This window comes from Protopterus annectens, chromosome 10.part0 (genome assembly GCF_019279795.1).
Source record: "Protopterus annectens isolate FY-2018-M chromosome 10.part0, PAN1.0, whole genome shotgun sequence".
In the NCBI taxonomy this organism is placed as follows: Eukaryota; Metazoa; Chordata; order Ceratodontiformes; family Protopteridae; genus Protopterus; species Protopterus annectens.
Genome location: NC_056744.1, coordinates 1,715,822,017 through 1,715,846,792, shown reverse-complemented (window position 1 = coordinate 1,715,846,792; position 24,776 = coordinate 1,715,822,017). Strand labels below are relative to the sequence as shown.

Below are 24,776 nucleotides of genomic sequence, written 5' to 3'. Positions count from 1 at the left end.
TCACTATATCAACTAACCTCAACCCACAAAATAGTCAACCAACCTAACAACTGCCCTGATATTTCCAACTTAGTCCAGCCTAATACCACTCTCAGATCTCTCAGATCTTCTAACAAACTTCTGCTAAAGTTTTCCAACTCCTTCATGGCGACTCACTCTATTCACACAAAATTTCCAGACTCTGGAACACTCTTCCCAACACCATAACTAGAATCCCTAATCACCATCTAGTCAAGGCCCTCCTAAAGGAGCACCTTGCTAATCACTGGCTGTGCTCATCACTCTTCAGGCTAATCTCTCTCCCATACCCTTTACCAATACCATTCAGGGTCCAACTACTTCATACAACCTATTATTCTCTGCAACCCTGTTCCCTCCCCACCCTACCTGGATTTCTTATTCAACCTCTCTTCTGGACTCTGCCATCTCCACTCTGTATCTGGTATCAGCAGAATGCAATGACATCCTTAGCTACAGACACACGTTTCTAGCATACAACACTCGTTACTGTTACTTACATATGATATTTGACTCTACTGTTAAATTTCTCTTATTTTCTCTGCTCAATGGCATTCTCTATCACTATTGTTGAATTGAATTTTGAATTTGTTTTCTTATGTATATAAATCATAAGTTACTTTTGTATATAACTCACTCCCGTATTAATTCTATTATTCTGTATTATATTTGTATTGTACAATGTTGAGCTTTTCTCCACAGGTCTCCTCTGAAAATGGGCCCCTGGCCCAGGTGGACATTACCGGGCTAACAAACAAAATACATAAAAATAAATAAATAAATTATCACTTACGACATAGGCAATCATACATTTATATAAATGAAAAAAACATATTGACATAATCTTAGTTGCAAGCATTTTACATCACAGACAGTATTGACTTAACTTTAGTTGCAAGCATTATATATCACTTATAATCTACCCAATCATTGTCAGTCAGACATTACATAGCTCATTCAAATCCTGCCTTCTTTTAAAACTCATTCCTCCCCTGTATGTATTGTTTTCACAATTCCCATTTTTTTCCTATGCAAGTTGCTCCTTCCCCTTTCTAAAGATCCCAGTTCCAGTTGTTTTATCTCTGTTACTATATTCACTACTTCTAGTACAGTTGGTTTAGACTTTGATTTCCATTTTCTATTTATTGCTTTTTTGGCAGCCAGCAGAATTAAATTCAGCAAGGCCTTACTATGTCTATGCAATTCTGATTCTCTACCGTAGCTCATTAAAATCATTTCCCTAGTTACACCAATTTGCTCACCCAGTATCTCTGATAGAGTAGTCTGCAGGGCATCTTTAAAGTCTGCCAACTCATTACACTCCCAGAAAATATGTTCCCAATTACCTCTTTCTTCCCCATCACACCTCCAACATGCGCTGTCTACCTGAAGAAAAATTTTCTGGAGTCTACTTGAGGTATAAAATACCCAAGTAAAAATTTCCAAGCAAAAATCCTAAATCTTCTAGATTTTGTTGCTTATTTGGGAGAGAAACATATATCCCCATTGTTTCTTTGTGAATTGCTTATTTGATCTCTCTTCCCAATCCTTTCTAACCTCTTCTGATTGATTCCTATAGTTATCATGCAATATTTTGTATGCTCTACAAAGTATTCCTTTTTTAACAGCAGCTTCTCGTCTAGATTCTACTAAAAACTCTACCAGTGCTGGTCTTTCATTCAGTAATGGTGAGTAGGAACAGTGGTAACGGATATGGTAGTGTTCTTTTGAATTGGACCTGGGTTAGGGTGGATGGCTCCACTGATTTTTTGAGTGAATTCTGTATGTAGAAAAGAGTAGAGAAAGTTATTCTTTCATTTTAGTTTAAGTATTGGTATGGTAGATTGGATATTTAGATCTGTGGAGGTTGCTTAACATAGACAAGACAATGTGGCACTACATGGACATTGTGGGGGTTTGTGTGGGTGTGTATTGGTAGATGCATTTAGAAAAAGTATTAGAGATTTATGATAAGTGATAAAGAAGACAAGGGTGAGGAGAAGAGAGAATACCATAGCACTGGTTGAAAGCATTGATAGTGTGTGTTAGTAGACCTACTTGTAGGTAATAGTATTAATGCATTTAATTGTGTATATTTGCATACTAGGTTTAGCTTGGTAGGGAGTTTCTTCAGAGTTTAAATTAAGAGGGAGATACAACAGAGAAACAGTTATAAAGTGAAGTGATCTTCGTGGAGAAGACAGTATTATTAGCTGAATGTTCTGATTGGTTGCTAGTGTATAGGGTGAAGCTGTGATGGAATAAATGTACAGGATGTGGGGCAGGGTGGAAAACTGGGGGTAGGGTAGGGGAGTGGAATGAGTCTGAGTGTAGCGAGAGTGAATGGAGCAGGTTGGCCCCACAGAGTGCATGCAGTGCTAAAGCCAATCAATGGAATGTTGAGGTTGTAGCATTTTCAACTATCAACAGGAAGGTACACTACTAGAGAATAGCCTGGGAGGACAGTTTAGCTTTTTAGGGGACTTACTTGGGTCACAGTAGAGGTTTATTGCTGTACAAATTAATTGCCACTAGTACTTTGGGAAATCAATGTTAAAGGCATCTTTTCCTACTGTGTGATTCACTACAATATTTTACATGATTTTGTTGTTCAACAGCAAAACACAAGAGCATAACATGTATGTACTGTCAGTAACAGCCTGCTGTTAAGATTTTATTCTGGGTCTGTCAGTCATCTCTCTCAAAGTACTTTTGAGTGCAGGATGACTTAATGGATCTGCATTATCTTGTTTTTTATTCAGGAGAAATAACCCAGTAGGACAATGTACTGAGAGTGATAGCCTGTTATTGCATTTTACTCAAGGTCCATAAGTCAACTGTCTCAAGATAATTTTAGGGACAGGATGGCTGGATGACTCTGCTTTATCTTGTTTTTGTAGAGTTATTGTTCAGGGAAATAACCCTGTAGGACAAATGTAGATGTGCATTTAAAACAGCTGTTGGAACAGCAGCAACATTCACTACATTAAGAAAGGGATTTCAAAATGGCGTGGAAGTGTGCTGCTGGTGGTCAGCAATAATCAGAATGTAATAGTGCAAACAGAACTGAGTAGATTACGATACAGTATTCCAGCAAGTATAGTGAAATTATCCAGCGGCATTTGAATCTTATAGACCATTAAGAAGATTTTAAGATGGAATCAAAACACATCTATGCAGTTCATCACCTAGGAGGAGTAGCAATGGAATGGTTATTTACTTTTTATTTATTTTGTATTCATTTACTGTGTTTAGTAAAAAAAAAAAAATGTTCAAAGGAGGCCTGGAGAAAAAGATACCTACAAATTACGAACATTTTTAAACATGCATTCAGTTATAGAAGAACAATTACAAATACATTTGTTTATTGGATTGCAGTCATGTGAAAATGTATTTATCTATTTACATTTGTTGACCGGGAGTGTCCGACTGGATGTAGGTCAATTTTCAGCAGAGGCCTGGGAAGAAAAGCTCCACAGTTAAAATATACAGACAGTAGTTACATTGGATTTACATAGCAATTAACAATTACAAACATAGTTACAGATGAAGAACATAGTACATCAGTAGACAACTAGAATCTTTATCATCTGCAAAGTACATAACAGAAATTAACAATTGTTACAATAAGAAGTTACTGCTGTATACTAAGTAGCTAGGCTTATGAGCATCCGAGCTAGCTATAATCAAGGTAGTTAGTGGGGTGGAAAGAAAGGTAGCGGGTGGATGGGGTGGGTGATATTAGAGTGGGAGATGCAAGGGCATGGCCAGCATGTTTTTAGGTGTGCGCTTAGTAAAGTTTTGAAGTGCGTGCATGATGGTACAGAGGTAATTGTGGGTGAGAGAGTTCCATAATTTGGCTATGGCACAAGAGAATAGTGCTTCTCCAGCAGAGTTATTGGCTTTAGTGATCTGCAAGTGATTTTTGTTGCTGGATCTTAGTGGTCTGGTGGCGCGATAGGGTTGGAGTAGATTCTGGAGGGATGGGACATTTAGTGGATGGTTTACTAGTTTGTGGGCGAGTGTAAGTTGATACCATTGAAGGAGGTGAGGGAGTTCAAGCCAGCCCAGTTCAGCAAGTGAGAGGCAGTGGTGACTATGGTAGGATGACCATGTGGTGAATTTGACGATTTTGTTTTAGCAGGTCTCTAGCTTGTTTAGATTGCATTGCCTTAGGTTGGTATATATTGGAGAGGCATAAAGTAGGGTGGAGATAAGGTGGGAATTTGCTACTGAAATCTTTGCTGCTTTGGTGAGAAGTTGCTTATTTCTGTATAATTCTCCTAGTTTTTTGTGGACTTTTTTTATGGTCATGGATATGTGAATGTCAGATTTTAGTTTATTGTCTACTTCCACTAGCAATTTGGTGTGTTCTGTTGGGTGTATAGTGGTGTGTCGTTTGCTGTGATGTTACAGTGAGAGTTGTTTTGAGTATGTTTGGTAGGTTGTGGTGGGTTGGAAGATGAGTAGTTTAGTTTTGTTTGGGTTGAATATTAATTGGACATAGGATAACCAAGTTTCAACAGAAGAAAAGGCTTCCTGTGTGACTTTTTGCAGTTTGGGTAGGGACTGGGCTGAGCAGATAACGGTTGAGTTATCTGCATATTGTATGAGTGTGCCATGTTTGGTGGCAGAGGCCTGATTATTGGTGAAAATAGAGAAGAGTAGGGGGTCCAAGGATGGATCCTTGGGGAATCCCTATAGAGACAGGTAGTTGGGGAGAGTTGTCATTCTTCCATACAATGGATTGTTGGCAGTCAGACAGGTAACTCTGAAACCAGTTGGTGACTGATTGAGAGAAGGATAGGTTACTGAGGACAGAAATGAGTTGTTTGTGTGGGACCATGTCAAATGCTTTAGATAGGTCTAGGAAAGTAGCAGAGGAGAGATAGCCATTGTTTTTATGCTGAAGGATAGTGTTAGTAAAGGAGAGTAAGGCAGTGGTGGTGCTATGGTTTGGTCGGAAACCATGCTGAGTATTGGAAAGGGGGTTGCTAGTAAGGAGGTAGTCTGAGACTTAAGTGTGAATGCATCTCTCTAGTATTTTGGAGAGTGGAGAGAGAATAGCTTTGGGGTGGTAATTGGTTAGTTCTGTGGAGGGGCCAACTTTGTGGATGGGAATTATATGTGATACATTCCATAGTGTGGGAACATAAGTTTCTGATAGAGATCGGTTAATCAAGATAGAAACTGGGAAGGCCACAGCATTAGCTGCAATTTGTAGGTATTCACTTGGGAGGTTGTCTGCTGCTAATTTGGTGGGCTTAAGTTTAGTTAAGAGTTTTTTATGTTGGAGGTAGGAACAGGAGAAAAAGAGAAGGCAGTGAGGAGATTACTAGTTGAAGGTGTGGGTTGGAGGGGAGGGGGGTTGTGTTGTTTAGCTAGTGATAGTATGGTTTGTGTGAAGTGTGTGTTGAATGAGGTAGCAATATTTTCGGAGGAGTGAGGGATGTTAGGAGGAGGGGTACTGACTTTACCTGGGTGGAGGATGGAGTTTATGGAGGACTAAAATTGTTTGGGGTTGTGTTGGGAGGAGTCTAGGGCAGACAGGTAGTATTGGAATTTGTCCTGTTTTATTAGTTTTTTGACTCTATTGAGTAGTTCAAGAAATTTATGTCTAGTTGAGGGGGTTTTGGTTTTGCGTTAGTGCTCCCAGACTTTATCCCTGTTTTTCATTTCTGACTTAGTGGTTTTCTGTAGCCATGGGGAGGGTTGTGCTTTGGTTCTGGAAAGTCTTATGGGGGTGTGGTAATTGAGGATGCTCAGGAGGGTAGTACTAAAAAATTCAACAGCGTCATCAAGACTGAGGTACTTTAGAGGATGCCAGTTACATTCTTTGAGGGATGAGATGAATGTGAGTGGGTTAAAGTTTAGTTTTTTACGTATTTGATGGATTAGCTTGGTATAGGTGTTTTATGAGTAGGAATATTGTGGAGTGATCACTGAGGCTATCTGATAAGCAGCCTGTTATGTATGATTGGGGGCTCTTACTGACTAGTATCCAATCCAGGGTAGTGTGCTTGCTGGAGTTTTTATTTATCCTGGTTGGCGACTGGACTAGTTTGGGTGAAGCCATGAAGGTTTACATGATGGGTTGGATGGTTGCCTGAACAGGATTGCCAGTCAATATTGAATTCACCTACAATTATAGTTTCTTGGGGGAGATGGTGGGTAGACCAGGTGAGGAGGTTTTCTAGTGGAGGGATGTTTTGGCCAGGTGGGAAGTAGCATCCAATTATGTTGATGGTTTTATTTTGAGGTTGGTATATATTATTTCTTCATTGCCTATTTGTGGAGCTGATGATTTTAAGATCTGGATGTTTAGATGCTGTTTAAATGTTATAGCTACACCACCTCCTTTCTTGTTTAGCCGGTCTACTCTTAGTATGCCGTAACCGGTGGGGAGGATTTGCTCACTGGTAATGTGAGGTTTTAGCCAGGTTTCTGTCAGGATGACTATATCTGGGGAGTACAAGTCTATGGTGGCATGGAGTTCATGGACTTTGTTAGCTATACTTCTAATATTTAGGCTTAGTAGAAGGAAGTCACTTGGCTTTCTTTTGGCTGTGATTTGGGAGAAGTTGTGGTTTCTAGTCTGATTATGAGGAGTGGGGTTGGAGATGGTTGGGCCAGGGTTGGGGTGGATGTATCCACTTAGTGCTAGTTTTGATATGCATGAGGTTATTAGTTTTCTCAATTTTTGAATGTGTTTGTTTATTAGGGAAACTTTATGATTGTGCTCTGTGGGTAATAGGTATGGTGGGAGGGTTACTATATTAAGTTGTAGGGATGCTTTATGTTTGAGTAATATAGCTGATAGAATATGTGGGGGTGCATAGGGATGGTTCTTGAGTTGGTGGGAGGGGAGCTAAGTGAGGGTGAGACATGAGTGGTGGTGTGAGTAGTAGTACAGTGGTAGTGGTTGAGTGGGGGAATGATGGAGTTTTGGTAGGATATAAGCTATTCAAGGAGAGTGCATGTAGTGAGCACAGGTATGGTATGCTTATAAAAGTTAGCTGAGGAGGAGTGATAGTAGCTGGAAGATGGAGGAGGTAGTGTTGGGTTTAGTGCCGCGGTTGGCTGTTGGAAAGATAAGAGGGGTTTGCGTGTGTAATAAAGGTAGGCCTACTGGGGGTGGGAGGGAATAGGGGGCAGGGTGTGGACCAAAGCGGACAGAGACCTTGTTAGTTGCTCTTATGAGGGGGCTGGAAACAATCAGGTAACAGAGTAAACTGATAAAAGAACATATGATAGTGAATGTGGAGCCTCAGGTAGATACCCTGTATTTCCACAAACTATCATTTAGCTGTGCCCGAGTTCAGGCAGTTTTAGTATGTTTTATGGCAGGGCTGAGCATAAGGTGCTCAAAGGGTGGTTGTAGTTTTAAAAATGGTGCCTGCCACAGGTAATATTTATTAACTTTGGGATTGGCTTAAGGTAATAAACAGGGAAGGGGGAGGGGGAGAACAAGGTTGTGAGCAGGCAGTTCTTTTGTATTGCTGCTAATGAGCCAAAGCAAAGACAAGTTTGTGTTTAAGAAACAATCAGAATTGACTGAGGACTGCTCTGAAACTGTAAGCCATTTTTTAACCATTTGTCTGGTGGAAAAAAAAGAATAGCCTTGTATCAGTAGGGTACTGTGGTCTCAATTTAAATTAACAAATACACAGTATTTGATCAGTTATGGCTACTATTTGCTAACAGAAGGGAATAAAAGAGAAAATGGAAGATGAGTGTGTGTGTGTGTGGGGGGGGGGGCTGCTTACAAGCCAAAGCAGAGTGCTCTCCAGGGGATAATGAATATTGGCTCAAACAAGTAAACACATACTCAAAGTTAACTTTAGCTCTTCGTGTTTGCAGACAGTTTAGACCTGGACTGCGCTTTTCTTATAACAATATATCCACCAGTTGGATTAGAGATAAAGGTGGTACTGCAGCTGAATACTTAAGAGTGGTGTTAGGTTCAAAGTTAACTTTAGCTGTTTGTGTTTGCAGACAGTTCAGACCCGGACTGCGCTTTTCTTATAACAATGTATCCATCGGTTGGATAACAGATAAAGGTGGTACTGCAGCTGAATACTTAGAGTGGTGTTAGGTTGGAGAGACACTGAGCTCCTCATGGGGCCTGTAGCAGAGTGGATTGTAGTTTTAAAAATGGTGCCTGCCACAGGTAATATTTATTAACTTTGGGATTGGCTTAAAATACAGGCAGCTGCTTCAGGGAATTGTATCACTTCATTGGCAAGTGAAGCAAAGTGACCAAACAATGATCATTTCCAGGCCGAGCCCAGGTTACATAATAAAGTAACAAAAACAATGCATAGTACACGTGTGTAACAATGGTTTATATTTGTGATTAAGCACAGACAATCTGACAAACGATATGTACACAGATGATCTAACAAATGAAACATATTTACAGTTACATAACAGAACAGAAAAGGTAGAGCAGAGTTAGAGGTGCTGAAGCAGACGTGCTGGCGATATCAGTAGAGTTGTCAGGTTAGGAAAGCTATAACAGTAAGATGAAAGCAGGGAGGACATCGTGCACAGCAGGTTTAGAGTGATACCGCTGTCGTAAACTGAATCACACGTTAGGATGAGCGAGTTAAATCAGGTGATCAGACGTACGCGAGGTAAAGATACTACCTAGTTACTGGACACTGGTTTATGTGACAAGTCCTGTAGATGGACACTTGCATGCAGACTGTTTTACTGAGTATCATTTGAACAGTGGCCTGAACAGGGAGTACTTAATGTGATCAGTTAAATCAGAAGGAAGTGACTGCCATTGTTTTGCGTTCAGTACAGAGGAGCAGTGGCCACTACAGTGCAGTCCGTGAGGAAGGGGTTTATAGGGAAGGATGAGAGCTGGCTTCGCTGCTCAGATTATAGGTTTGAATATCTGTAAAAGCTTGGAAGAGAAAGGGGTACGGCTGACAAGTTTTCACCATTTTGAAGAGTAAGGAACCAAAAAAGACTCGATCCAGCCTGTATTGGAAGCCACTTATCTTTTAAAAGATGGCGGTATTCATTCCACGGCGAGTTAACTATGCATGGACATAATTTATAAAAATAAATTATGTTTTAAAGTGCTGTAATTTTGTGTGTGACATAGGTTAGCAAGAAATTGGTTCTAGATTACCAGCCTGAGAGCTGAAAAGGCTATCACTGCATACATGGTCATTAAGAGCCTGATTAGAATGGCAGCTCTGATGGATCATCTCCTATGGCCATCATTTAGGATCTGGGGGAGTAGCAACTCATGCCACATACCCTAGTGATACAAGGTTATTCTGTTTTTTCCACCAGACAAATGGTTAAGAAATGACTTACAGCTTCAGAGCAGTCCTCGGTCAATTCTGATCGTTTCTTAAATGCAAACTTAACTAGCTTTGGCTCATTAGCAGCAGTACAAAAGAACTGCCTGTTCACACCCTTGTTCTCCCCCTCCCCCTTCCCTGTTTATTACCTTAAGCCAATCCCAAAGTTAATAAATATTACCTGTGGCAGGCACCATTTTTAAAACTACAACCACCCTTTGAGCACCTTATGCTCAGCCCTGCCATAAAACGTACCAAAACTGCCTGAACTCGGGCACAGCTAAATGATAGTTCGTGAAAATACAGGGTACCTACCTGAGTCTCCACATTCACTATCATATGTTCTTTTATCAGTTTACTCTGTTACTTGATTGTTTCCAGCCCCCTCATAACAGCAACTAACAGGGTCTCTGTCCGCTTCGGTCTCCACCCTGCCCCCTATTCCCTCCCACCCCCAGTAGTCCTACCTTTATCAGCAACTGTTTATTCACACAGCATCTTGACTGCATCTTGCCAAATGCATCCATACTTCAGGATAAGAATGTGGAACTAGAATGCACATTAGGCACACATTTCAAGCGAGTCCAGTCTTAGAGGCAACAAAGCCTCTGAATGTTTTCATGATCTATGCATAGCTCAGTTATGTAAACATAAAATATGATGGCAGATAAGGATGGCTTCACCCACAATCTAACAATTTCAAGCAGATAAGGATGGTCTAGCCCACATGATCTGACCATTTGCTGTCCCTCCATATCTGCCCATTTCCAGCAGATGAGAATGCGTTGTACCTCTATATCTGCCCATTTCTAGCAGATAGGAATGGCCTGGCCCACGTGATTGGTCCATTTCCAGCAGATAAGAATGGACTATACCTCAATATCTGCCCACTTACAGTAGATATGTATAAATTCACCCATTTAATTTGGTTATTTACAACAGATAAGAATGGACTGCATCCTCCCAATGTACCCATCTACAACAGGTGATGGCTATACCCATCCTATCTGTCCATTTACAGCAGATAAAATTGGCTTGACTCAGCTTATCAGTATACTTACAACACATCCGGATAGCTTGGTCCACATTATCTACCCATCTACAGCAAATAAAGATGGCTTTACCCACTTGAAACTGAAAGGGAAAGCTTGGTACACCTTGGTTGACCTAATCTGCCCATTCAAGTAACTACTGGATAAATTGGAAATTCTAAATTATACAACAACCCCCCCCCCTGTTAATATTCCAAAACATGCATGCTGATTGGAGAGCGTGCCCATTGTAAATCCCACAATATACCAATGGAAAAAGGTCCGGTCACTCAGACTTTTTTCTGTTGGTATAAAGTGTCCAAAACCTTTTTTTTTTTAAATAAAGAAAAAAAAAAAAAGAAAAAAACAAAGACTTTTTTTTCTCCGTTGCTTCCGTTTAAAAGCATTGATGTACTGGGTATGCTTAGGAATGCAAGTCCCATATGCATGCACACTACATTAACACAAGGAAGCAGTATACCACCACCGGCGGAAGAACAGTAATGCGCCGTTATACAAAGACATTATTTAAGAAAAGTAAGTGTTTTTTTTCTTAAATAATGTCACTGTATAATAGCAATAACCGACTCTGTGTTTGTGGTATATTGAAATTTACCCACGGTTGGCTTTATTTAATCACTCAGGCTTCACCGTCATGATTAAACCACGCTAACCGTGGGTAAATCTTCAATATAACATATCACATCATCGGTTATTGCCTAATTACATCTTACTAGTTAAACTTATTTTACATTTATTATCAAACACCATCATAAGAACTGCCCTATTTTTCCTAATGCATTCACAAGCTATTTCATTGTTATAACAGTATTAGTTTTTAATTTAGGGTATACCAATCTTTCACCAGCTTTTAAGAGAAACCATACTTCCTGAGAACTTCTCTGAAATAATTACATCTTAAGCTGTACTGTTGATTCCGCGGTGGTGCAGCGGTAGCATTGTTGCCTCACAGCAAATGGTTCTCCCGTTCGATTCTCGGCTGGAGTGCGGGGAGTGCCTTCTGTGTGGAGTCTGCATGTCCTCCCCGCAGTTGAGTGGCATTCCAAAAGACATGCATGAATGGGCGTCGAGCTGGCAACTCAGCACCGTAAAATTCTACTGCCAATCATTAGCGGACCAGAGTTCCGCTGTGGTGACCCCTAACCGGGAAAAGCCGAAAGACAAACAACAACAGCTGTGCTGTTGTTTCTCAAACTTCTCATTTATTTTAAGTACAGCACCCCTTCTGGGACTTTATTAGTACCCTTGAGATACTTAAACATTTGTAATATGGGACTTTATTAGTACCCTTGAGATACTTAAACATTTGTAATATGGGACTTTATTAGTACCCTTGAGATACTTAAACATTTGTAGTATGTCTCCTTCTTTGCCATTATTAAGGAAAGACGTTGCCTTTCTCTGCCTTGTTTATTTCAGGATACAAATGTTAAAGTCTTTTACTCTCTATTTATACATCTTATGATGTAGAGTATAGCCCATTTTGTTACCTCCTATCAAGTATAAATCCTTAAAAAGATTAGGTATCCAGAACCAGGCACATAATTCAAGAGGATCAATACAAAGAATTTCCTTTGAATTACCTCAGTCCAAACTATGTTAATGACAAAGGAGATCTTCAGTACAGCATACACTTTCTACGTAAAAATCAATATTTGTAGAGGGGGTAATAACATTTTGTTTTGGTCTGGTGTTCCCTCTTTGTGGATACTACAAAATTACAACAGTTCTTCTTGGTACTCTCTTAGAATTACCCTTTACTTTATGTAATCATTTAATATAATTACCAGACTCCTTCTCCGTGTTGGTTAATGCCAGCAGTTTCACGTGTGTATCTTTTCCAGTTTTTTTCTTTTACTTAAGAGATGCACTCTTTTATTTATTTGTACATGGTATTTAAGATAATTTCTCTAATTTTCTCAGCTGAATTCTCATCTTTTCTGAACATATCTGCAAAACAGTCATATTGCACTAGTTTGTGCGATCAGCAAAAAAAAAAAAAAAAAGAAAAAAACACATCTGTCATGATCCTCAGTGATGTGATTAAGGTTGTGAACGGGACTGACAGTACCCAGTCGAACAATATGAAACTCTGTGTCACATGAATTTAATCATTAGCAAACTGAATAGTAAAGCATGCAGTGAGCAAAGCTCCCTTCTCATCTAATGTCTTGGTAATCCAGTGAGAAAACTGTATTATATTTGTCAGTTTCATTTCTCTAAATGTTTTGGGTTTCTAATACTATGATGGGAATGAACCCCACATCTAAGGAAAGGTATGATTAGAGCTCATGAAATTAGTATTGTTTCAGCCTTCGATGTAGCCAGGAGTGCTCCTCTCAATACCTGCAATGTGCTCAGAATTGCCTCTTTCTGTAATTCATACGGTTATATGTATTGGTATGATATGACTTTTGTGATGTGAAATCATGTTGTCTTGGTATATCAGTATCTACAAAGCTTTTGTCCTCAATAAAACCTCATGAATTTTTGGCTTTGTTGGACTCTACTGGCCCACTGGATGTGGAATAGCAAGCACCGCCCAAACCCCACCCAACACCCAGCAACAGGTTGATGTCACACTGCAGTCATGAATAAGCAATGTTATGTGTTTCTTGGCCGTATGAATATTCATCTGGATAAGAAAGCACATACCATGGACTTGTTTAGTCTGTGAACAGACACTGGTCAAGTGAAATTTTTTTTGTAATTAAATGCAAATGGATTCACTGAAGGAACACTGGTCAAATTAAGCTGAAATTGGATTTATTGCTACCTCCCTTGTAAAATGCAAGTCGATACAGAAGTACATTGTAATGCACTGTACAAACAGCCTTAAACAGACAAAATGTTAACCTTAAACCTTGAGCAGGACAAGCTAAAATCATCCTACTGGCTACCCTGCACTTTCAGGAAAAAACAAACTATACAGAAGAATCAAAACTAAGGTTTAGAGCAGTTACGGCCACTAACACATTGAAAGACAATTGTAGAAGAAACAAATTACCATTTTTGTGCTAGAAATTAGGGTGCTTGTAAGTTGGGAAAAGTTTAAAATACGGCAAAGTATGCAGTCAGCCTAACACTGCAATTGTGCACAACCTCACTTAAGTAGTACAGTAAGCTGATGATGATTTTCCTAGAAATGCATAAGGCAGACACTGAGTGATGTACAGCAGTATAACACTGAGTGATGTACAGCAGTATAACGCTGAGTGATGTACAGCAGTATAACACTGAGTGATGTACCGCAGTATAACACTGAGTGATGTACAGCAGTATAACACTGAGTGATGTACCACAGTATAACACTGAGTGATGTACCACAGTATAACACTGAGTGATGTACCACAGTATAACACTGAGTGATGTACAGCAGTATAACACTGAGTGATGTACAGCAGTATAACACTGAGTGATGTACAGCAGTATAACACTGAGTGATGTACAGCAGTATAACACTGAGTGATGTACAGCAGTATAACACTGAGTGATGTACCGCAGTATAACACTGAGTGATGTACCGCAGTATAACACTGAGTGATGTACAGCAGTATAACACTGAGTGATGTACAGCAGTATAACACTGAGTGATGTACCACAGTATAACACTGAGTGATGTACCGCAGTATAACACTGAGTGATGTACAGCAGTATAACACTGAGTGATGTACCGCAGTATAACACTGAGTGATGTACCGCAGTATAACACTGAGTGATGTACAGCAGTATAACACTGAGTGATGTACCGCAGTATAACACTGAGTGATGTACCGCAGTATAACACTGAGTGATGTACAGCAGTATAACACTGAGTGATGTACAGCAGTATAACACTGAGTGATGTACAGCAGTATAACACTGAGTGATGTACAGCAGTATAACACTGATGTACAGCAGTATAACACTGAGTGATGTACCGCAGTATAACACTGAGTGATGTACAGCAGTATAACACTGAGTGATGTACAGCAGTATAACACTGAGTGATGTACAGCAGTATAACACTGAGTGATGTACAGCAGTATAACACTGAGTGATGTACCGCAGTATAACACTGAGTGATGTACAGCAGTATAACACTGAGTGATGTACCGCAGTATAACACTGAGTGATGTACCGCAGTATAACACTGAGTGATGTACCACAGTATAACACTGAGTGATGTACCACAGTATAACACTGAGTGATGTACAGCAGTATAACACTGAGTGATGTACCGCAGTATAACACTGAGTGATGTACCGCAGTATAACACTGAGTGATGTACAGCAGTATAACACTGAGTGATGTACAGCAGTATAACAATGAGTGATGTACAGCAGTATAACACTGAGTGATGTACCACAGTATAACACTAAGTGATGTACAGCAGTATAACACTGAGTGATGTACCACAGTATAACACTGAGTGATGTACCACAGTATAACACTGAGTGATGTACAGCAGTATAACACTGAGTGATGTACAGCAGTATAACACTGAGTGATGTACAGCAGTATAACACTGAGTGATGTACCGCAGTATAACAATGAGTGATGTACAGCAGTATAACACTGAGTGATGTACCGCAGTATAACGCTGAGTGATGTACCGCAGTATAACGCTGAGTGATGTACCGCAGTATAACACTGAGTGATGTACCGCAGTATAACACTGAGTGATGTACAGCAGTATAACACTGAGTGATGTACAGCAGTATAACACTGAGTGATGTACCGCAGTATAACGCTGAGTGATGTACCACAGTATAACACTGAGTGATGTACCACAGTATAACACTGAGTGATGTATAGCAGTATAACACTGAGTGATGTACAGCAGTATAACAATGAGTGATGTACCGCAGTATAACACTGAGTGATGTACAGCAGTATAACACTGAGTGATGTACCGCAGTATAACACTGAGTGATGTACCGCAGTATAACACTGAGTGATGTACCGCAGTATAACACTGAGTGATGTACCGCAGTATAACACTGAGTGATGTACCGCAGTATAACACTGAGTGATGTACCGCAGTATAACACTTAGTGATGTACCGCAGTATAACACTGAGTGATGTACAGCAGTATAACACTGAGTGATGTACAGCAGTATAACACTGAGTGATGTACCGCAGTATAACACTGAGTGATGTACCGCAGTATAACACTGAGTGATGTACCGCAGTATAACACTGAGTGATGTACAGCAGTATAACACTGAGTGATGTACCACAGTATAACACTGAGTGATGTACCGCAGTATAACACTGAGTGATGTACCACAGTATAACACTGAGTGATGTACAGCAGTATAACACTGAGTGATGTACCACAGTATAACACTGAGTGATGTACCGCAGTATAACACTGAGTGATGTACCACAGTATAACACTGAGTGATGTACCACAGTATAACACTGAGTGATGTACCACAGTATAACACTGAGTGATGTACAGCAGTATAACACTGAGTGATGTACCGCAGTATAACACTGAGTGATGTACCGCAGTATAACACTGAGTGATGTACCGCAGTATAACACTGAGTGATGTACAGCAGTATAACACTGAGTGATGTACAGCAGTATAACACTGAGTGATGTACCGCAGTATAACACTGAGTGATGTACCGCAGTATAACACTGAGTGATGTACAGTAGTATAACACTGAGTGATGTACAGCAGTATAACACTGAGTGATGTACAGCAGTATAACACTGAGTGATGTACAGCAGTATAACACTGAGTGATGTACCGCAGTATAACACTGAGTGATGTACCGCAGTATAACACTGAGTGATGTACCGCAGTATAACACTGAGTGATGTACCACAGTATAACACTGAGTGATGTACAGCAGTATAACACTGAGTGATGTACAGCAGTATAACACTGAGTGATGTACAGCAGTATAACACTGAGTGATGTACCGCAGTATAACACTGAGTGATGTACCGCAGTATAACACTGAGTGATGTACAGCAGTATAACACTGAGTGATGTACAGCAGTATAACACTGAGTGATGTACCACAGTATAACACTGAGTGATGTACCGCAGTATAACACTGAGTGATGTACCACAGTATAACACTGAGTGATGTACAGCAGTATAACACTGAGTGATGTACAGCAGTATAACACTGAGTGATGTACAGCAGTATAACACTGAGTGATGTACCACAGTATAACACTGAGTGATGTACCACAGTATAACACTGAGTGATGTACCACAGTATAACACTGAGTGATGTACAGCAGTATAACACTGAGTGATGTACCACAGTATAACACTGAGTGATGTACCGCAGTATAACACTGAGTGATGTACAGCAGTATAACACTGAGTGATGTACCGCAGTATAACACTGAGTGATGTACCACAGTATAACACTGAGTGATGTACAACAGTATAACACTGAGTGATGTACCACAGTATAACACTGAGTGATGTACAGCAGTATAACACTGAGTGATGTACAGCAGTATAACACTGAGTGATGTACAGCAGTATAACACTGAGTGATGTACAGCAGTATAACACTGAGTGATGTACAGCAGTATAACACTGAGTGATGTACCACAGTATAACACTGAGTGATGTACAGCAGTATAACACTGAGTGATGTACAGCAGTATAACACTGAGTGATGTACCGCAGTATAACACTGAGTGATGTATAGCAGTATAACACTGAGTGATGTACCGCAGTATAACACTGAGTGATGTACCGCAGTATAACACTGAGTGATGTACAGCAGTATAACACTGAGTGATGTACAGCAGTATAACACTGAGTGATGTACCGCAGTATAACAATGAGTGATGTACAGCAGTATAACACTGAGTGATGTACCACAGTATAACACTGAGTGATGTACAGCAGTATAACACTGAGTGATGTACAGCAGTATAACACTGAGTGATGTACAGCAGTATAACACTGAGTGATGTACAGCAGTATAACACTGAGTGATGTACAGCAGTATAACACTGAGTGATGTACCGCAGTATAACACTGAGTGATGTACAGCAGTATAACACTGAGTGATGTACAGCAGTATAACACTGAGTGATGTACAGCAGTATAACACTGAGTGATGTACAGCAGTATAACACTGAGTGATGTACAGCAGTATAAACACAGAACACTGTAGCCGTGGACTCCTCTGCTTAAGCAATAAATAATTCTGCAGTCAATAAGCATGAAACTTAACTCTGCATTGATTCACGTAAATAATAGAATAAACTGTTAGTGTGTTATTTAACAGCAGTGTTTTGCTGTCGCTGCCTGTTGCTTCTTTACTTTGCATTCCTAGTTCACTAAAAGGTGCACAGACGTGCAGCTAAGGTCCCTTAACCAAATCGATTTACCAATTAAGTCATGTGTTTGAGTGATTGCACTGGGTTATGTAGTGGCACTATTGTCACTGTGTTACGGGGAATAAGTACGATTACCATCAAAAGTGTGTCGTATGCTTCATTACCAGTACTTATGGGGCAGAATCTGCAAGTGGTTTGTAGGCATTTCAAGTGACTTCATGCATACATGTGAGAAACATATCCAAGAAACACTCACAACTCAAATGTGCTAATCAACAATGTATGCATGATGTCACTGGCAAAGCTGCATGGCATGCCGATCATTCATCATTTGCATACCACATCACAGGAATTAGGTTTGTCAATCACTCTGGTCATGCCCATACATAAGCAAAATGGCCGGTGTGCCAGTAGAGTACAACAAAGTTGAATTTTTTTCATAATATAAGCAAAGTTACAAAGAGTTAACATAAAGCAAACTTTTGTGCTGGAAACAACTTTCTGTACTCAAAGAGAGTTCTTCCTCACCATCTGGGTAGCTAAGTGCTTTGGATTATGCAGAACACTCGGCATTCAGCCCCAAACGATCCCACTGTTCTGCAATAAACAGCTTTGACTCCGCTACACAAGTTTTGACTGGTTAGTATATTGCAATTACCGCCAGTCGGCATTGCAGTATATGAACCAATCGACTTAAGTATTCCAGAGGATGGGAGCCAATGAGAGCTCCCAAATACTTACCTAATCATGCACCAGCAATGGTTTTCATGCCATAAAAATGCCTTCAAAAAGGCCTTCAGGATACAGGAAGCTTATCTTGGATCAGCGCTCGTTGGAGAAGAAGAAACCTGTGTTCGTGCTGTGGGTTGTTGTATCATTGGAAGAGGAAGCCAGGATTCAAGGATTCATCAAGTCCGGTCTGTGGAAGGATGGGACAGTGCCGAATGGAAGTCTGCAGAGCTCTAGAGAGTTGAGGACTGAGTACATCTGTACCAAAAGGCTGAGTTTCACTTTTGATGAAGGTGGTGGATGGATACCTCACTGAATTATTTTATTGTTGACTGACGAAGCTGCAGCTGCTTTACTGTTTAGATGTAAGTGTGTGTTAGTAATGTATGTATGTAGGCTAGATTTTGTGCTTTACTTAACTTGTGTTAACAGTTGATCAGTAGATAGTAACTTAATTTAATTGTATGGCTCCATCGTGTGCTTGTCCGTGATATGTTCCTCAGCCAGGGTATTGCTCAATATTTTTTTGGTTTGTTGCTCATAAAATTAGTCACTATATATTAGGAGACATTTGAGTTTACGTTTTCATATCTTGTATGGCTCCATTGTGTACTTGTTAGTGATATGTTCCTCAGCCAGGTTATTGTTCCAAATTATTTGGTTTGTTGCTCATAAAATTAGTCACTATATATTAAGAGGATTTTGAGTTTCCGGTTTCATATTTTTTTAGAAAACGCATGTACAAAAGTCCTGTTCTAACAGCTTTCTATGTTTATAAGAGCAACATTTAAAATGTATCCCAGTTAGCTAGGTTTCTGCTCTGTATTTTTTGGTTTGTTGCTCATAAAATTTGTTTGTCTGGGAAATTATTCTGTGTAGTTTAATGTTGCTACATGTTAAGAAGCATTTGAGTTTCAGATTTCATATTTTTTAAAAACTGCACATACAAAAGTCCTGTTCTAATGGCTTTCCAGGTTTATAAGAGAAATATTTAAAATGTATCTCTCTTTGGGGCATTTGTCATCAAAGTATATTAAGCTTTGTACAGATCTCTTGCCCTAACAGGTTGAGAGGTAGGGTTTATTTTGCCTGTCGTACTGGTTTCACAATGCACGCCCATAATAGCAAGGCCTAAGACCCTATGCTTTTGATTTTTTGTTTTGTCAGATATTTGCACAACAATTGATGTAACAATTATCCTCCTGGTACTTCTTTTGGTTACTATTGTCTTGTCTTCAGAATATATCTATTTTAGTGTACAGGCATCATCATTTTTATGAAGGGTGTTACAAAATGGTTAGAGGTCTCTGGGTTTGTTTTACAATATTACTAAAAGTAATGTCATGTACCTATGTTCTCTCACCCAACAGTGCAATACGGTCACTTACATGTTGGAAAAGGGCATTTATTATGCTTTAATTTTAAGCACTGTGGACAGACTATCAAATTATATTAAAGCAAGTACTAGTTTAGATATTTTTAAGACCAGCCTGAACACATATTATGAGTATAAATCTTTCGGTACATTGGCAGGTTAGAAGTGCATTACTGCCCATGCTTGAAATATTTTTATGCAAGTGTCTCTTTTAGGATTTGTTGCTGATTTGTTAGCTGTGCACTAAACAATTAAAATTGTCTCTACTCTGTTAATGTCTCAGTTTTCACTAATACTTTCAGTGTACCCATTCTCTAGGCTTGTCCCTAATTTGAGAGCTATACTGGTGTCTTTTGCGGTGGTGCTGCGGTAGCGTTGTCGCCTCACAGTAAGACGTTGCCCTGTTCGATTCTCAGCTAGAGCGTCTTATGTGTGGAGACATGCGTGAATGGGCATAGCTTCGTTGAAGGTTGTGCGTCAGGGCCGGCAACTCAGCACGTAAAAATCTACTGCCAATCATTAGCGGACCAGAGTTCCGCTGTGGCGACCCCTAATCAGGAAAAGCCGAAAGACACAACAACAACAACTGGTATCTTTTGGAGAAAATGGCATGCATGTCACTTGACAGTTATACAGTTCTTCAGAAAATGTTTATGAATGCACATTCTCTTAATTTGTCAGTGCCTCAGGGTAATAGTAGCAATATCTTGTAGCAGATTTATGCCAGAATCACTGCAGCCTTTGCATATTTATAATCTTTTGCAGTTATTGTTCTGTTGGGATTTCTTGGTCTACAAATATTCGTTGTTAGGTTATGGTATGTCTGTCTTTGTGATTTTTTATTTTTTTTGGTGGTTAAAGATGTGAGAGTTTACATTCTTTGTTCATGACTGTTCACAACATGTCTGAAATGTCACATTCTTGTAAAAGTGCCAAGTGCAATAGTTTAACTTTTCAAGGCACCTTTGCCAGGTGCACACCAGGGTGTAGGACAGGGCTAGAACACTTCTGAAGTGGTGTCTAAAATGCAGGTAGTATCATGATACAGTTTATGTATTCATTGGTATTGTCATGATACAGTTTATGTATTCATTGGTACTGTCATGATGCAGTTTATGTATTCATTGGTACTGTCATGATATAGTTTATGTATTCATTGGTACTGTCATGATATAGTTTATGTATACATTGGTACTGTCATGATATAGTTTATGTATACATTGGTACTGTCATGCTATAGTTTATGTATACATTGGTACTGTCATGATATAGTTTATGTATTCATTGGTACTGTCATGATATAGTTTATGTATTCATTGGTACTGTCATGACATAGTTTATGTATTCATTGGTACTGTTTAGGTACATTTCATGCTACAGTTTGAAGTGTTTTACAAGTAGATTTATTAAGCTGGGTTTGTTTATCCTTAACATGAATTTTGAGATTAAGAGTGCTTTGATCATACTGAAAAAGTAATTTTGCAGTGAATCTCTCCCTTTAACGCTGGTTAGGTGGGCAAGTGAGCACCAGAGGATTTCAAGTGTCATTGTCGAAGAGAGGGTGTGAGTACAATGATCGTGCAGGCCTTTATAGTTAGCAAAAGAAGCAGAGATGAGCAGGAGAAGGTGCAAAGACCAGAAATTTCCAGTGATGTGGGTAGGTTGTGGGCCTGTTGCCCCATATCTTAGATGTTCAGGAGATGGTTCTACTTTTTCTTTCCGCAGTATAGCCCCATTTCTTTCTTCAGTAACACCACTGTTTAACAAACATAGGTACAGGCGTCCCATATTATGATGAGGACAGGGATATGGCAATAGATAGCACTCCAAAGAAGAGGAGATGCATAATTTTTCAGCCAAGTTGGGGAAGTGCCTTTGACTGGCTTTCTGTGAGTAGGCACAGAGTGAGTTTTGCTCTTATTTTTCTTCAACAGAGTGAAATATGCTTTCTGCACGACCTGTAACATAGACCACAATCCATCATGGTGGCTGACATGATCTGTAACGACATGCCAACAGCAAGAAACGTAGAATTCCAAGCATGCAGCTGGAAGGATTATGGCAGATTTCTTTGAACCTCAGAGTTTAGCAAGAATAAAGGTGGTTGAGGCAGAGGTTGGTTTTGTGTCACTCCTTGCAAAACACAACGTATCATTTGCAGCAGGAAAGCACATACTAAAGTTTATGAAGAAATATGGTGAGGATCAAGAAATTTGCAGGAAAATGACACATGGAGCAACAAAGACAGCCTGCATTGCACAGGATGTTCTAGAGCTTCATTACCAGAATGACGCTGCTGCTGCCTGCCAGAAATCACAGTTCTGTATGTATATGGACCAAAGGACAGACATGGGGGATGACAAATTGTTGGTGATCTTTCTTGGTTACCTTGATGAAAATGCAGGCAAAAATGTAATACGGTTCCTTAATATGCCAGAATGTGTATCAGGAACTGGACAAACATTGTTTGATGCTTTACCTTCCACTCTGACACAATTCAACATTCCAGTTTCCAACATTGTGCCCTTTTCTTCAGACAATACTGCCTCAATGATTGGAAAACACAATTCTGTGCTATCTTGTTTAAAGGAGGTGAAGCCTACCATTGTAAATGTGGGATGTCAGTGCCGCCTGACAGATCTATGTAGTAAGGCTGCTGTAAAGGCACTACATTCACCAGTTGAAGAACTTACATCTAATGTGTACTGTCATTTAAGTTCCAGTGCACAAAGACAACAAAAACTGCAAGAATTTGCTTTACTCACAGACACCGACCCCCTCAAGATTATTAGACATGCACCTACTAGATGGCGGAGTCTGGGGAAGGTAATTAACAGAACCTTGGTAATGTGGCCAGCTCTAAATTTATATTTTGTGTCTGCAGAGCCAAGGTCATGCATTGCATATGATTTTTATGTTTCTTAAGTATGCACTGGAACCTTTACTGGAGTTCAACATTCAGCTTCAAAGCCGAGAAAGTCAGCTTCTGACACTGCATGCCACTGTGCATAAACTCCTGCAACAGTATGCTGGCAGACTCCTCAGACCTGCAGCTGCTGTCAGACCAAACACGGTGATGTCTCAGTGTTGACTGACAGTACCTGTTTTCTGCCAAACAATGAGCTGCGTATTGGCTATGAAGTTAAACAGTACATTAGTAGCCATGAGGAGGATATTGCTGGCACAGTTGTTGAATTTAACTTTAATAAAAAAGTTACCGCATTCTATGCTGCAGTGCTGCAGAAAATACTTAAAAGTTTTCTGTGTAGGATCACTTAATGAAAGATACTGCATTCCTTATTAATCCTGCCAAAAAAATTGGATATTTCTTCAGGACTTGTAAGGGATGTTTGTTTCCGTCTGGGTGTGTGTGAAAATGATGCTGAGGCTGAACAGTCAATTGACGAGTTTACCTGGTATCAGACTGAGGACACAGGGAACCTGGCAGGTCAAGTGGATGTGCCCCACTCATGTGTGTCAAAGTACTGGGGACACCTTCTGGGGGACCTTTGCATTGATGGGACACTGCTACTCTTTAAGCCGCTTATGATGGCTCTTCTTTGCTTGCTACATTCAAAATGCACAAGCTGAGAGCGTATCTAGCATGGTGTGGAAATTAAAAACTGAATTGCGACAGTCTCTCAGTGTAAAAACATTGAGCTCATTATTAGCAGTGAAAATGAATGAAGAACAGAATCGCTGTGATCTTAAGCTGCTAAAACATGTGTTAGATGCTGCTTCGAAAGCCACAGCAGCATACGATAAATGTACATCAGGTGTATCTATGTATGATAATATACAGTGCAAGGACAGCATCCTAACAGGTCTGTTTAGAAAATGTAAATATACCAAGTGGATTAATGACAGTGTGATTTTATTTTTGATTTGTACAGAAGTGCTGTTTCATGTACTTATGGTGTGATTATGGTACTGCAGCTTGTAAAATAAATGTTTTGTATCTGAGTCAGGTGTATTGCATTGAATTTTACAAATGTTCTCCTAGGCCCCATGGCAATGGCGTGTTTCACTCAGTGCCAAAATAGGGTATGCCACATTTTTGACTGTTTGTCACACATTGCTAGGGTTTGTGTTCCACACTGACCTCTTAAAAGGTTGAGACCTATGCTCACCATCTAAAAACACAGTAGCTTCATAACTTACTGGCATTAATACCATACTCTCTAAACTTCTATGTTGTACCTTAATATACTCAAGCTTATGTATGCATTCACTACTCCGTAACAAAAATTAACTAAGAAATACTCACTTCCCAGGCTGACACTTCACGAAGTTGATACGTAAGCATATATCAACCACTTACTAAATTATTATTCATCAGACAGTGTCCCTTACCTTATACATGCTGACTAGTTTCATGCAGGAATACAAAACTGTGACAGGAATCTTTGGGAACGCACAGGGCACAAACTTATCATCATCCTGGCAGAACAACTCCAGTCTGTCTGTACTCGCCACAACACTGCTCTATTACCCATTTACAGCACACTCTTTCTACAGTCCTTCTTTCTTCCTGCAGTCCACTTCCTGTATTTTTTATCACAGCTTAACTCTCTATGATCTTTGAACCGCAACAGTCAGTTTTTAGTTCCCTCTGTGCATTTTGTTGAGAAGTTCCTTTCTAGGTTCAGAAGAAGAGTGTTTTTATCAAATCCTGTTAAAACTGATATCTATAATCCCAAATCATTAAACTTTCAGGAAAAATAGCAGTTAAACTCAAGTACAGTACACTGTAGAACATACCAATAGCTAACACTTATCTCTTTTTTCAAAGCACAGGAACTAGATTGTGCAGAGGAGGGACTGCCTCTAATTAAAGGGGCAATGCAACAGTGAACAATTAAAGGGACAGTGCCACGGTTCTCTACTCATCTATTTGTTCTGGTTAAGCTAGTAGGTCATGTGATCATGAGCTCAGGTTTCAGTATTGTATGGGGAGGGTACCTTAC

The 24,776-nt window shown here is 39.8% G+C and overlaps 1 protein-coding gene across 1 annotated transcript in view; it reads right to left on the bottom strand.

Moving 5' to 3' along the window:
• The window catches only part of LOC122812759 (zinc finger protein 436-like), an 82,787-nt gene extending 58,250 nt beyond the window's left edge, over positions 1-24,537 (bottom strand). The window contains exon 1 of the mRNA XM_044084833.1: positions 24,163-24,537. The gene's annotated coding sequence lies outside the window, so the exon portion shown is untranslated. The remainder of the gene's footprint in view (positions 1-24,162) is intronic.
• Between the last annotated feature and the right edge of the window lie 239 nt (positions 24,538-24,776).